The sequence below is a fragment of the Schistocerca gregaria genome, chromosome 3, assembly GCF_023897955.1.
Source record: "Schistocerca gregaria isolate iqSchGreg1 chromosome 3, iqSchGreg1.2, whole genome shotgun sequence".
Lineage (NCBI taxonomy): Eukaryota > Metazoa > Arthropoda > Insecta > Orthoptera > Acrididae > Schistocerca > Schistocerca gregaria.
Genome location: NC_064922.1, coordinates 413304113 through 413320830, shown reverse-complemented (window position 1 = coordinate 413320830; position 16718 = coordinate 413304113). Strand labels below are relative to the sequence as shown.

At 42.2% G+C, this 16718-nt stretch overlaps 1 protein-coding gene across 2 annotated transcripts in view; it reads left to right on the top strand.

Annotated features, from left to right (window-relative positions):
• The first annotated feature begins 849 nt into the window (after window positions 1-849).
• The window catches only part of LOC126353880 (cyclic GMP-AMP synthase-like receptor), a 275603-nt gene continuing 259734 nt past the window's right edge, over window positions 850-16718 (top strand). Inside the window, exon 1 of one of the 2 annotated variants that reach the window (XM_050003085.1) lies at window positions 850-994. The gene's annotated coding sequence lies outside the window, so the exon portion shown is untranslated. Of the gene's footprint in view, window positions 995-3575; window positions 3701-16718 lie in introns of those variants that run through there. The other variant, XM_050003083.1, reaches the window with a different exon arrangement.

Sequence of the window (16718 nt, the reverse complement as noted above, 5' to 3'; positions counted from 1 at the left end):
CAGTGGACTTTCCTCTGTTGAGTGATTTCAGTTGCATTTCTATTCGTTGGACACTTATTTCGATGTCAGTCATTTTTTCGTTCGCGCGAGGATTTAGAGAAGGAACTGCAGTGTGGTCTTCCTCTGTGAAACAGCTTTTGAAAAAGGTGTTTAGTCTTTCAGCTTTACGCGTGTCATCCTCTGTTTCAATGCCATTATCATCCCAGAGTGTCTGGAGATGCTGTTTCGATCCACTTACTGATTTATCGTAAGACCAGAACTTCCTAGGTTTTTCTGTCAAGTCGGTTCATAGAATTTTACTTTCTAATTCACTGAACGCTTCACGCATAGCCCTCCTTATGCTAACTTTGACATCGTTTAGCTTCTGTTTGTCTGAGAGGTTTTGGTGGCGTTTAAATTTGCAGTGAAGCTCTCTTTGCTTTCGCAGTAGCTTCCTAACTTTGTTGTTGAACCACGGTGGGTTTTCCCCGTCCCTTGCAGTTTGACTCGACACATACCTGTCCAAAACGCATTTCACGATTGCCTTCAATTTGTTCCATGAAAACTCAACATTGTCAGTGTCGGAGCAGCAATTTTCGTTTTGGTCTGTTAGGTAGTCTGAAATGTGCCTCGTTCTGTTGCATATGCCTAAACAGTAGATTATTGCACTGGGACGACAAATTGGAGGGGGGAGTGGATTGGTGGAGCGGGTTAGAGCGTCAGAAACGCTACTTAGCCAAGGCGCTAAATTAGCTGGAGACGTCTCTGTGTGTATCATTATGTACTGGACGTAGCCGCCTCTTTTGCTGTAGCCGACTGGGTTGGCTGCACTGACGATAGCGAAAGAAACGTGCTTCCCCGTTAATCTCTATATAGTTGCTGTGCAGTGGCAGGGACGCGATAGCGTCACGTCATCGACTTGGCTAGGCGGAGTCGCTTCACACCTGTAGATGTGCAGGAGACTTCACGAGCTCTGGGTTATTGTGGAAGACGTGCAGAGCCTGTACGACAAACGGTAAGCACGAATGTACTAAAATTCATGCAGCACTCCCGAATAAACATTACATTTTAGTCCCTTATGAGTAAATGTGTACTGAAATTAGAGTGACTGCTGGAACGATAGATTCTTATGGAACTGTAAATGGGTGATGCAATCCCAAACCAGGATTCATACATCACCACAACTGCGTCGCAACCATAGGCGCGGAAAAAGTTCTTACTCTGCACTTACTTTAAAGATGGCCAAGCGTCTTGTCAGACAGGAAGTACATTCCTTCACCCCTAATGAGGCAGGCTGTAAGAAGTGCCGCTAGACATGAAATTTCATGGGTGGAATGGAGATGTTGGAGGAAATTTCAGCAACATATCTGTCAGAGGCGTAGCTAATGAATTAACTGCGGGAAGGCTTACCTTCTATCTTTTTATACAGACGTGCGTCGATTCTTCTTGGTAGTTAAGTTATCAATCAGAGTATCTTTAAATTTCTGATCACTTGTGAGTGATTTACCAGTTTCTTTTCTATGGCTGTTATGCAGAGAGAACTTAAGCTATATTTGCCATTGAATAGCAAGGCAATTTTAAATTCTTATCTCAGAAGCTGTAGTGACAGGCAATATAAGAATAAATTTGATAAGCTTTGTAACTTTGTTATAAATATTTTCAAGATCATTGCCCATAAAGAATTTAAAGTCTGCAAGAGGTAAGTTTTTATGTTTGTCAGTATAAATGTTTCCTAACTCATTTTCCAATAGATTTTCCGGTCGTTCTTTGTTGTATAATGGGTAAGTTGTATGAAAGCAATTTAGTTTTGATGCTGGAAAATTTTACCTATAATTTCAAAACTGGTTCTTATCAAGCAACTCCATAAACTGAATATTCTGAAGGTCTCCAAATCTCATTTCAATTTGCGCTATCATGTTATCTAAGATCTCAAAGATAACATTTTAAGGAACTGCAAGTCATATTCTCTAACACATATTTCACCGTGAAATTTATTGCTACAACTTTCAATAGATGAGTTCACAGTTTTTCCGATACAATGTCTTTTAACAAACAGATGTCTTCTTTATTTCAGCATTGCACATAATAATATCACACGCAATTTTGTATTGAAGAAGTCCATTAAGATGGTCAACACACACTAATATTTCTGTGTAAAGGCACAGCAGGAAAAGGAATTGAATTTTAGTAAGATTGCTAAGAAAACCATAAGCACTGTAGAACGACTCTGCATCTCAGTCCACATCAATTGTGGTCAAATTGTGGAAAATGCTTTAAACTCATGGTATTTAAGATATATTGCCAAAATAGCTCCTGAATTGAATTCCAGCATTCAGTACATGTTTTAGGCAATCGGAATCTTTTATTTTCTAAGAGTTGTGTTCTCTTTGTAGATTTTCGAAAAACGAATGGAATGCTAAGAAGTTGCACATGAAAAACCTAACTGCAATGGATCGCAGAAAATGGAGAGGAAAAGGACCGGCTAATATAGCAGAAAACTGATGATGATGATTAACAGCATTAGATTAAGTTTGCAAGTATAAAAGTGCTAAAATATAGCTCGTGGATATTTTTGTGTAACAAAGTTTTGGACGCCACCATGTTTAACTGATATTACTGAGGCTACATCAAAGTTGGTTCATTATTTTTTAAGCAATGCCTCAGACATCATGTACACTGAGTACAATTTCTGATAAAACATGAGCAATTTTATCACTAGAATATTCGTTTGTGACTTACAAGATATATCCAGGGTTTTATCTGCTTGCACTGCAACAAACTCGTATGATTCTAACTCTCTTTAATTCCATCATTAACGACATCGACTAAATCAATTCCATTTGAACTGTGTTTTATGTTCCTTTGAACCCAGGCGTGCTCCTGCAAGTGATCATGAATAAACTTCTGTCTAGACAAAAGTTCAAGTAATTTAAAGTAACTCTCTTGTTTCCAGAACTTTCATCGTCAGAGTGGTCTCTGAATGCGAACTTTCGCTTTCCAAAGATACAAACAATATCAATAAGTCTCTCGGTTACGAATCTTTTTTTGTTTCACAACCGCTTTATATTTTATGAATAGAAGTTTGTCTCCTTCAGAAAATGATTCTCAATGATCCAAGAACTGAAAACTGCTGTGATTCTGAAGGTGCCTTCTTGAATGCTGTTGTTTCTCGACTTTTCTGCTAAATCTTTTTGTTGCGCATACTTTGACAGAAGCTCATGTCTAATCTTTTTCAATTCCAGACGCATCAAACAAAATACAAGTATAACAATACAATTTGTTAGCAGAGCATCCTGTAAGCCAAGGATACTTTTTATTACAAGAAAATTGAAATTTTCTATTCTGTTTGCCATCAAATATTTTAATGTCGTCAGTGTAGTGTGAATAGCTCATCTTTGTAAGCGACTTGGTTTAGTAAGATTAGCTTCAAAATGAGTTGTCATCTAATTCGCGAAATAAAGATATAACTGTTTCGTCTGCACTAGCCGTAACATAATGAGTTAAACGCGTGCACTCACGAATGGTACTACTAAACCTGAACTTACGCGCGCGAAATACAATTTCGCAGCTCAAACAAGCCTCAAGGCCACTCTCCCACAGCACACGTGACTACCGGCTGCCGCGTCAAAGCAAGATGCTGTTCCTAGAAGCCTCCAGTGAAACGTAAAAACTGGTTAGCCTGCATAAATCTGTGAACTGCCAGCTCTTGGACGGATCGAATGTAAGTTTAGTAACGTACAAAACAAACTTAAATTGTTTTCAATGTCTTGTTATATTCTAGTTGTACTTTTCTTCAAATTTTTGAGTAGGCTAAGCCTCGGAAGAGCTTCGTCACAGATATCTGTTTCTATAAAAGAATAACTCTGATTTTATTTCGGGTGACTGGTGTTTTTGAATAAAATGTTAACAATAGCAATTAATCCTTTAGAATAATAGGTACGGGAAATAGGTTCCAATACGATGAAAAGAGACAGAAAGGCGGAAAATTGATGAACTAGAGAAAATACGTAGTAAAATAGTGATTGGTTTTCGGATATATTAGAAAGGGACTCATGTATTTTTCGTATTTCACAACATGGAAGCAAACGAATAATGGTAAAAATTTACGAACAGAATGGAATCAAATAACGTTTTGTACGTCCCCGGCTGCTTCAGTTCCCGCCTCAAAACTGAAACTAATAATCGCCATGCTCTGCGGAAAAACTGAGTCTACATCTGCATACATTTTCTGCAAACCACTGCGAAGTGCAGGGCGAAGGGTGCTTGCCGTGTTCCCACATGATAGCGTCTCTTCCCGTTCCATTTGTGTATGAAATGAGGGAATTCCGTTGTCGGAAGAGATACCACGCAAGTCAGAAAAGGATTACGTACGGATTTGGGCTCGCTGTGTTCTAAATCATTTGAGTGAAGATTCTCTAAATGATAGAAGATCCTAAGTTTAGTACTTTGCGATAAGAAGTTAACTGCCGAAAATTAATACTTATTTTTTTGTTAGTGGTTCAAATGGCTCTGAGCACTATGGGACTTAACATCTGAGGTCATCAGTCCCCTGGAACTTAGAACTACTTAAACCTAACTAACCTAAGGACATCACACACATCCATGCCCGATGCAGGATTCGAACCTGCGACCGTAGCATTTTTTAGTATAAACAATTCCTTCCATGTAGCAGATTAGCAGCTAAAGCAACTGATCAAGGTAACCACCACCTTTCTTAATGCATGCATTAAAAGTTGATAAAGAAACGTTCTTAGTAATTGGACATGAACGTGTCGTAAGTATTTTCATAACTTCAGACATGGATACTACACCACTCGGAAACGTCATGAATGATAAAATAGCCGGCCGAAGTGGCCAAGCGGTTCTAGGCGCTACAGTCTGGTTAAGTTCTAAGTACTAGGGCACTGATGACCTCAGAAGTTAAGTCCCATAGTGCTCAGAGCCATTTGAACCATTTTTTTTTTAACGACAAAATATATCGTAAGAATGGCACTGCAGTGATTTGATGGATAATCTACACTGACGTAAACAATCGCAACACCAAAAAATACTGTAGAGTAAAGGAATTCTTGAGCAACAATCAACGCACCACATCCAGTCTCAAAGTAACTAACGCTCACAACCGTTAAAATGTGTCTTTAATGCAAACATGATTTCTATCCTCATAGTGACACTATTAGCGCCACTTTCATGCGATTTGTGCTAAATTTCAATTGACATCGTCTTACAGATGTAGAAACACGCCAAATTTTCATTTATGTTGCACAGCTCCTTCTTGTCACTGCGATTTTTTTTCCGTCAGTGTTCACAAAAATGTCTCTGAGCACTATGGGACTTAATTTCTGAGGTCATCAGACCCCTAGAACTTAGAACTACTTAAACCCAACCAACCCAAGGACATCACACATATAGGCTGTAGCGCCCAGAACCGCTCGTCCACCGCGGCTGGCTCCGTCAGTGTATTATCAAAACCGAACGCTGGGTTCAAAATTTTTTTGCCTCATTGTCAGCACATGTTGTATATGATAGGATCGTGAAGTCTGGTTTACACAGGAGCGAACACAAGCGAGCGAGAATTCTCTATGCTGTATGCGATAGCTGAGTGCGAGTGGACACTGTTCGATCGGTTTCGGTTTCCATTCGATTGTGCTCGCTCGTGTTCCGCTGGTACACTGCGTTCATAATAATAATAAACATGATGTAAATGAACACAAAGACGATAATTGGTCAACTGGCACAGTACAAGTACACTGGTATTGCCACGCTCTTGAAAGTAGATCGCAATAATGTTTTAGGTATCTTATTAGTAAATTAAGGTAAATGAAAAGTTAAGATGTTCAAATTTGTTAACAGCCATCAACGTTTTTCATAATCATGTTTCAGCTATGTAGTTTTCATTTAAAAAATCGCGTACCATCGCAGTCCCTGTACTGTTGTGCTCCGATTGTAGAGCTGTTAATATTCCGTGTGAAAATGGTTGACGCTGCTTCTTGCCCCGTAGTGAAACACGCTTGTGGAGCACCATTAAAAAGTGGCGAGAAACAGCTTGTTCTAAACATTTTCCACAAGTTTACGGAAAAAATTGGCGTTGTTTACTACATTTAAAGTTTTTCTTTCTTTTTAAGAAAAATCGCTATGCTTAGCTGAATCAGTAGCGCTGAAGAAACAGCCTTCAGTGGCGGACCTGCGCGGACGTGCTTTTACTTTTACGTTCCGTCCGCGGCGTCGTGTAAGCACGTAGTTGTTTACTACGCCGTCGCCGCTAGTTCAGAGTTCAAAAAATGGTTCAAATGGCTCTGAACACTATGGAACTTAACATCTATGGTCATCAGTCCCCTAGAACTTAGAACTACTTAAACCTAACTAACCTAAGGACATCACACCACACCCAGCCATCACGAGGCAGAGAAAATCCCTGACCCCGATAGTTCAGAGTCCATCATAGCCGACATAACGTGGCACACTCATATAGACAAACCACTATAAAGTTCTATATACTTATATGGATATGGTGTCTGTTCTTGGAACCATATCCATATAAGTAAATAGTTCTGGCGACACGGGTCATGACCTTCTTCGATGCGGATTCACACAAATTCCCCGAACTCTTACCGGACTTGGTAAGAATGTCTTCCACAAGTAATAACTGGGGTGGGACACTACGAATTTAGTGCGTGGACATACAAGGTGAGAATGTGGGTCTCGCGGAAGGCATGTCCGTGGTAGTCCCTGTAGTCGCGCTATCCTCTGTGCCATCGGTGGCACAGATGGATAGAGCGTCTGCCATGTAAGCAGGAGATCCCGGTCGGGGCACACATTTTCATATATATCAACGCCCGTTAGCAGATGAAGGTATTAATAAAATTCTAATTTCACTATAAAGACCAGTTTTAAGCTCGATTATGCACAGTCGCGAGCTTTTAAAGCTGAATGTTTTATACGTGACGACGTTAAAATTGATCCACAGAACATAATAAGCATACACCACTCTATTACGAATAACGTCTACGCGAAAATGTAAACAACACTCCGATGGCCCTATGGGGGTAGTTTGTCGATACCGTACGCTACGCGTTTTCAATCTCCCGTTCGAAGTTCCACCGGATGTCGCTACTGCGGCTTTCCAATCTTACGGCGAGGTGGTCAGCCACGTGGCCTAAGAATGGACCACTTCTAAAACATACCGGGTCCTTAAAGGGTACGATGGATCAGAATCGAAATGACGAAACAAGGGCCCTTATACTTAATCACTGGCGGCTGTTGGACGATTGTTATGTACGACGGACAGACACGTGGTTGCTCCATGAAGGACGTGTTAGGTTGGCGTGTCTAGAACGGCAATGTACTCAAATTACGACAGGTGAAACTGAAAAGGATTGTGAACAGTCTCCCACAGGCAGCAGTGACGCTATACTTCTAGAGGAAGGAATACTGCCGGACAATATTCTCTCCGTGGGGCTCGTGGAATGGTACTCACAGTGCTGGGTATAAGGCTTTATCAACATCGACCGCATCAAGGTCCGTAACAAACGTACACTTCGCGCGCGCCAAGAGCTGTTCCTCAGTGACGTCATGCGCAGAACGTCAGAATTGGATTTGCTTCTGCGCAGTAGTTACTGCTTCCTCGTGGACCGCATCTTCTGGCACGGACAGACGTCGCAATCGTTCACGTGTCTTTCCAGAAACAGTCACGCCGCTCGTACGACACCACCATGACCATTTAATGTTTGGTGTGCAAATATATAATATATATATAAAAAATAGAAAGAAACTTCCGCATGGGAAAAATATATTAAAAAGAAAGATTCCAAGACTTACCAAGCGGGAAAGCGCCGGTAGATAGGCACAATGAATAAAACGCACAAACACACACAAAGAATTTCGAGCTTTCGCAACCGGCGGCTGCTTCGTCAGGAAAGAGGGAAGGAAAAGGAAAGATGAAAGGATATGGGATTTAAGGGAGAGGGTAAGGAGTCATTCCAATCCCGGGAGCGGATAGACTTACCTTAGGGGGAAAAAAGGATAGGTTTACTCACATACACACACATATCCATCCATACATACACAGACACAAGCAGACATATTTAAAGGCAAAGAGTATGGGCAGAGATGTAAGTCAAGGCGGAAGTGTGGAGGCAAAGATGATGTTGAATGACAGGTGAGGTATGAGTGGCGGCAACTTGAAATTCTGTGTGTGTGTTTGTGTGTTTTATTCATTGTGCCTATCTACCGGCGCTTTCCCGCTTGGTAAGTCTTGGAATCTTTGTTTTTAAGATATATATATATATACTCCTGGAAATTGAAATAAGAACACTGTGAATTCATTGTCCCAGGAAGGGGAAACTTTATTGACACATTCCTGGGGTCAGATACATCACATGATCACACTGACAGAACCACAGGCACATAGACCCAGGCAACAGAGCATGCACAATGTCGGCACTAGTATAGTGTATATCCATCTTTCGCAGCAATGCAGGCTGCTATTCTCCCATGGAGACGATCGTAGAGATTCTGGATGTAGTCCTATGGAACGGCTTGCCATGCCATTTCCACCTGGCGCCTCAGTTGGATCAGCGTTCGTGGTGGACGTGCAGACCGCGTGAGACGACGCTTCATCCAGTCCCAAATATGCTCAATGGGGGACAGATCCGGAGATCTTGCTGGCCAGGGTAGTTGACTTACACCTTCTAGAGCACGTTGGGTGGCACGAGATAAATGCGGACGTGCATTGTCCTGTTGGAACAGCAAGTTCCCTTGCCGGTTTTAGGAGTGGTAGAACGATGGGTTCGATGACGGTTTGGATGTACCGTGCACTATTCAGTGTCCCCTCGACGATCACCAGAGGTGTACGGCCAGTGCAGGAGATCGCTCCCGGGTGTTGGCCCTGTGTGCCTCGGTCGTAAGCAGTCCTGATTGTGGCGCTCACCTGCACGGCGCCAAACACACATACGACCATCATTGGCACCAAGGCAGAAGCGACTCTCATCGCTGAAGACGTCACGTCTCCATTCGTCCCTCCATTCACGCTTGTCGCGACACCACTGGAGGCGGGCTGCACGATGTTGGGGCGTGAGCGGAAGACGGCCTAACGGTGTGTGGGACCGTAGCCCAGCTTCATGGAGACGGTTGCGAATGGTCCTCGCCGATACACCAGGAGCAACAGTGTCCCTAATTTGCTGGGAAGTGGCGGTGCGGTCCCCTACGGCACTGCGTAGGATCCTACGGTCTTGGCGTGCATCCGTGCGTCGCTGCGGTCCGGTCCCAGGTCGACGGGCACGTGCACCTTCCGCCGACCACTGGCAACAACATCGATGTACTGTGGAGACCTCACGCCCCACGTGTTGAGCAATTCGGCGGTACGTCCACCCGGCCTCCCGCATGCCCACTATACGCCCTCGCTCAAAGTCCGTCAACTGCACATACGGTTCACGTCCACGCTGTCGCGGCATGCTACCATTGTTAAAGACTGCGCTGGAGCTCCGTATGCCACGGCAAACTGGCTCACACTGACGGCGGCGGTGCACAAATGCTGCGCAGCTAGCGCCATTCGACGGCCAACACCGCGGTTCCTGGTGTGTCCGCTGTGCCGTGCGTGTGATCATTGCTCGTACAGCCCTCTCGCAGTGTCCGGAGCAAGTATGGTGGGTCTGACACACCGATGTCAATGTGTTCTTTTTTCCATTTCCAGGAGTATATATATATATATATATATATATATATATATATATATATATATATATATATATATATACAAAAAGGTATGGCCAAATTTTCAGGAAAAATTCCTTACACACAAAGAAAGAAAATATGTTATGTGGACATGTGTCCGGCAACGCTTACTTTCCATGTTAGAGCTCATTTTATAACATCTCTTCAAATCACATAAATCATACAATGGAAACACGCAGCAACAGAACGTACCAGCGTGACTTCAAACACTTTGTTACAGAAAATGTTCAAAATGTCCTCCGTTAGCGAGGATACATCCATCCAGACTCCGTCACATGGAATCCCTGATGCGCTGATACAGGCCTGGATAATGGAGTATTGTATCACAGCCGTACACATAGGAGCACGAAGAGTCTCTACAATTGGTACCGGGGTTGCGTGGACAAGAGCTTTCAAATGCCCCCATAAATGAAACTCAAGACGGTTGAGGTCATGAGAATGTGGAGGCCATGGAATTGGTCCACCTCTACCAGTCCATCGGTCACCAAATCTGTTGTTGAGAAGCGTACGAACACTTCGACTGAAATGTGCAGGAGCTCCATCGTGCATGAACCACATGTTGTGTCGTACTTGTAAAGGCACATGTTCTAGCAGCACAGGTAGAGTATCCCATATGAAATCATGATAACGTGCTCCATTGAGCGTAGGTGGAAGAACATGGGGCCCAATCAAGACATCACCAACAATGCCTGCACAAACGTTCACAGAAAATCTGTGTAGATGACGTGATTGCACAATTGCGTGCGGATTCTCGCCAGCCCACACATGTCGATTGTGAAAATTTACAATTTGATCACGTTGGAATGAAGCTTCATCCGTAAAGAGAACATCTGCACTGAAATGAGGATTGACACATTGTTGGATGAACCGTTCGCAGAAGTGTACCCGTGGAGGCCAATCAGCTATTGATAGTACCTGCACGCGCTGTACATGGTACGGAAACAACTGGTTCTCCCGTAGTACTCTCCATACAGTGACATGGTCAGCGTTACCTTGTACAGCAGCAACTTCTCTGACGCTGGCATTAGGGTTATCGTCAACTGCACGAAGAATTGCCTCGTCCATTGCAGGTGTCCTCGTCGTTCTAGGTCTTCCCCAGTCGCGAGTCATAGGCTGGAATGTTCCGTGCTCCCTAAGACGCCGATCAATTGCTTTGAAAGTCTTCCTGTCGGGACACCTTCGTTCTGGAAATCTGTGTCGATACAAACGTACCGCGCCACGGCTATTGCCCTATGCTAATCCATACATCAAATGGGCATCTGCCAACTCCGCATTTGTAAACATTGCACTGACTGCAAAACCACGTTTGTAATGAACACTAACCTGTCGATGCTACGTACTGACGTGCTTGATGCTAGTACTGTAGAACAATGAGTCGCATGTCAACACAAGCACCGAAGTCAACATTGCCTTCCTTCAATTGGGCCAACTGGCGGTGAATCGAGGAAGCACAGTACATACTGACGAAACTAAAATGAGCTCTAACATGGAAATTAAAGCGTTTCTGGACACATGTTCACATAACATCTTTTCTTTATTTGTGTGTGAGGAATGTTTCCTGAATGTTTGGCCGTACCTTTTTGTAACACCCTGTATATAAATTAATTATATTATTGACATATTTTACTTTTATTAATTTTACAGCGAATAAATTGCCTTTCACTTTTGAGCCAGTGGTGTCGTGAACTTAGTCGAGTCTGGTACCCTTGGTTATATTCGTCTTCTTCCGCCATAAGTTTTTCTCTTTCTTGACCGTGTGTATAATATTAATTCTTAATGGGACCTCCTCTTCTGATGCAGGCAGCTTGTTGACATGACATTGGCATAATGCGCGGGAGAAAAGAAAACCTTCGTGATTTTGCACAAAAACGAACTTTCAAACTTAATATTTTCATAGGATTATTACTCAGATGACACATTGTATTACAAGAAAAACGTCTTCTCGCCACGAGAACTAAAGACAGAGTCTCTCTAATGATTGACAAAAAACTGGAGTTTTTATCATTTGTTATTCCCCTTCCGGCTTAGCAAATTACATAGTTTCCGGTGCTTACAGCGGCCGCGCTAATGATTATTATCGTTGGTTTTAAATTTTTGTCGTAGCTTGTTGGTGGTTTTCCTTATGTATCTATACAATTGCCCCCACACTGTGCGGTGACATGCAATGGAGGTGCACAGTTTTTTGTATGCACTCGTACACCTTAAATTTAAATTTTGCCGAAAGGGGTACAATGATCTTTATTTGTCGGCGTATGTTTCTTTGTATTTGGGGTTGGAGGTGTCAGTTTGTCTTGCTTACACATAATCTTACAGGAAATACATAACTTATATACGCATAGTTCATAGTATTTACATGGGGGCGCTGTTGGAGCGGCTACTTGGCATTTTGGCGACATTGCCAGTCTCTGGGCGCATGTGCACCAAATATGTTTGTTGGCTGTGCAAGAGCCGTTTATGCTCCACGCATTATTGTGTACGGTCGTCGCGCTTCTACTCCCGCTTTAGTGTCACTTTCACACTGAGTGGCGTACTATCAGTCGAATAATTTGCTGTGGCGTGATCTCCCATTGCGAGTGCGGTGCATGTGTGTTTACTCTCCAAGAACCGATGTTGCGGCAGATAATTCACCTTTGATACGCCCCGGGAAGGATCTTCTCCGTCGTATCCACATTGTCACTGGGGTGAATACTGCACATCAACACCCGACGACAAGGTAAGTGATGCTTGCATAATTGTAGTTTGTTGATTAATATATCAGACGTTGCGTAGCATGATATTACCATAGCTGATTCGTTGCTCTATTGCACACGCGTTTGGATACCAGTATCTATTTCGTCGTTCACTTTGACGTGAGAAATGTTTTTAGTCCTTGAGGTTTTTTCCGTTTGTGTTAGTTTCTCAAGTTCATCTTTTACATATGGCTCGATATACACATAAAATTCACATAAACATTTTGACATAACACTGCATATTACAATGGCTTACGTCTAAGGCTGACATTCCACCCATTATTTGTATCAAGCGTAGAAAATTATTAAATACCAAAACATTACAAAATTCCTTTTGCAATTACAGTTGTCGGTTAGTATAGATTGTTGGTTAGCTTAAAAAAACTCATTTTACATAAATATAAGTAACTTATTTACATTCCATTACATTGTGTTACTATACATGCATTCAATGCAACCACATTTTATTTTCCAGTCATGCATAATCACTTATGAGGGTTTAATATTTTCCCAGGGAGAAAGAGAGAAAGACATTTACATCAGGATCCTACATTTAGCGTTGCTGACTTAACTACGCTTTGGCGCCGCTTCTTGGGGGAGGGTTGGTTCAGATGGCTCTGAGCACTATGGGACTTAACTTCTGAGGTCATCAGTCCCCTATAACTTAGAACCACTTAAACCGAACTAACCTAAGGACATCACACACAACCATGACCGAGGCAGGATTCGAACCTGCGATCGTAGCGGTCGTTCGGTTCCAGACTGTAGCGGCTAGAACCGCTCGGCCACAGCTGGGGAGGGAATAAGGAATACTATTCTACTGGTTTATGAATTACTAAGGAAATGCTATTCGTCCTTTCTTAAATCACTTATCAGGGAACTCTCTTTTCATGAAACCGATACGTATTAACGTCTCATGTACTATATACCGTTGTGTTGCTTATAATTTTTTACGTGTACCTTTGTGTTCGTAACTTAAAAGTTTTTGCATTACGTCTTACTTATCTCTTGACGATTATGTGGAAATGTCGTCGTTTATATTCGCATTTGACGCGATATGAATTGATTAGTTTTATTTGAGGTAACGTGCCTCCCTCCGTGTGTTTGTGCACTTTGTAATCAGTAGGTACGGGTAAGTGTTCTGTAGTTGCACTGCGACGATGTATATTCTTATTCTTCATTTGCTTGATGACCAAAATATACACACAAACATACTGATAACGAAATCATTTGGTTGACGTGCGGCCCGTTTTTCATTTGGTACCTATAACACCCGTCGAAAATCTCTTCTTCTGTGCCGTGTCGAAACAGTGATCACTGCAATATAAAAAACTTATAACTAACTTAAAAACTAATTGTGTTTAGTAGCTCATAGGCCACGCATATACTCGGTCATCACCTTGATTTGTAGCCATTTCATTCTTATTTGTTTATATATTTATTTACTTGCATTTGTATCCATTTTATTCATTTACCCTGTAAAGAAAGTTACTTTGACATCTCCTACAGTATCCTAGCCTTTTACTACCTAACACTTCCTGTATCTTTCATTGTAATGATTTCTTTAAATTCCAGCTACAATGTATATATTTTAGTATTAACGCAACTTCGCATGTTGATATAGGCCTAAATTTAATGTTATATTCCTTTATTCCCTGATAGTAAATATAGTTGCGCAAGGTCAATGTCTTTTCCCGAGTACTGACGTAAGCATTCATTGTTGAGCGAGCACAGCTGAGTCGTACGCTGTTCCAGTTTCCATTTCACTTCGCGTGAAGCTGTGTTTTTACACTTCCTTCTAGTCAAATATTTTGTCTTTGCTTACGAAACAAGAAAATTATTTAAATATATACATATTTCATTCAAAAATACACATATAAAACTATGAAATTACTTATAAATATATTTTATGACAAGAAAACTGCTGTGATATTGAGTCACTACTCTTGAAAAGTTTTTAAGTCTTTGTGAGAGTGGAGATCTTTGTCTCTCCCCTTTCTTTCATATACCAACCTATTAAATTCGAGGGGTAGTTTTGCAATAATATATGGCCCTGAGTATAGTAATTGCCATCTTTTGTTCAACTTACCGATCTTTGTCGATTTGGGATGTGCTCTCAATAGGACTTGTTGCCCTCCAAAAAAATGGGCAACTCGTTTTAACTTTTTGTTGTATATTCTTTTTCTGTATTCTGCTCTATTATCTAGAGTAATTATTGCTCGTTTGATTTTATCCCGTAAAGTTAACTCTTTAGTAGGTAATTTTCGTATGAGTGATACCCATTCGTCAGTTTGCTTTGTGTTAAACATCAGTTCATTAGGAGTGAAACGTGTGGAAGAGTGGGGGAGATTGTTTACTATTTGCATTAATGGAGTCACATATTCAACCCGTCGTGGATGCTTATTATGAGCGTAAGTCCTTATAAATCTATTGAATTCTTTAAACACCCCCTCCACGGGACTTGCTTCTGGGTGGAAAAAACTTACCAAGATATGCCCTGTGTATTCATGAATTGTTTCCATTTTCTTGCTACGAAATAGGCTGCATTGTCTGCTAATATTACTTTGGGTTTCACTACTCTACGTAAATAATCTTCTTCAATTCCCCTTATGATGCTAATGGCTGTAATGGTTTTGATAGCATAAAGTTTCATGTATTTTGTGAAAACATCAAAAGAGCTATTATGTATTTGACACCTCCTTTTGCTCTAGGATATGGTCCCGCGATATCCAGAGAAACCATTTCCAGTGGAGCTTTGGTTAGTATGGGGTGTAGTTCTGTAAACTTTGACGTATTGGGTGGTTTTGTTCTTTGGCAAATAGCACACTTATTTAATATTTGAAAGACGTCGTCGTAAATCAGGAAAGTAGAAAAGTTAGGAAATCTTGTCTGTACATTTTGTTACTCCGTAGTGTCCCCATACGTCATGTGTGTGTGTAATAAATTGGTCAATATGTTCCACTGGAAGACATACCCACCAGTGGTTAGAAATTCCGTGCTTCCGGTGAAACAAAACACCTTTCTACGACTGGTACCATTGCGTTGGTTTGATGTTAGTCAAGTCTTCGATCACGCGGACCATGACTATTTGGAAGCAGTACTCCAACATGTATGATGCCCGTGGCCATGTATCACTGTCATGATGCCGCTCCTCCATATTGCATACTCCAAGGTGATTGTCAATGGTCGACCTACGCCGCACCACACGATTTCCCGATTTGTATGCCAAGACTGCCATCCATTTCTCTATGTTGTGGCCCTTGAACCACTATTATGCGACCTACCCCTCCGACTAACGGTATGACGTTTCGAGGTCACACCTTCCATTGTACTGCTGACGACCTGGTGGTTGTGATCCACAATGGCGAAGACACTGGTAACACACTGGACTGGGTCTCTACATACGACACGGGCTCATGTAGTCGTATCTACATCACCAAATCACTGGTCATGAATATTGTGGTCGGTCTGCCTGCTAACTGTGTCACCCCCCTACAGCTCAGAGGTACTAGAAAATGCTTTGGCATTGATTCACTGGCGATGTACAACACATCGCTGCTCACAACTACCGACGACTGTTACACAATGTTTGGTCAGGCATTGCTTGCAATCAACTATGGGGAGTGGATATCTTCCCAAGGCTTTCGGATGCTTTGTGAGTTCAGGAAGGCTTTTCAAGATCAAATATAAAACTCTTACCCTGCCACTGGATCGGGGAGACCTTGGACTTGTCTCTGTTTATGACAGGTTTGTCGCTCTATTTCCTCGTTAATCAAATTATGGCACTGCAGTCGAACATTTTGACGGGTTTGTTACTAGAGGACCTGGTACCACCCTCTCTCACACGGCCTATGATGACACAACACGTCCCTCCATCACTCTTCTACATCGGTATCTTTTATCTAGCCTTCCATTACGTCCGACTCGCCCTACCAGCAGTACAAACGGCGACGACACGGCCAGTGTATCATGTCATTCTGCGCGGACGACCAAGTAGCTTTTTGCAGGAGAAGCGCCCGAACGTCTGTTGGAATGTATTGTGGTGGACGATTCACCAAGTTACGCTGGATGTGGTCTTTTACTGTTAACGGCAAACAGTGGAACAAATCGAGGCTACACGTGATCCATATGGTGGACTTACCACTGTGCGCAGGTTGTGGAGCCGAAGACAGTGATGGACGCCGTCTTTGCTGCGACACATCGATGACATTGTTGGCATTCTTTCTTCGAGTGACACCAAATCAAGTTGAATCCAAGACTCTTCTTCTCAGTTGAGAA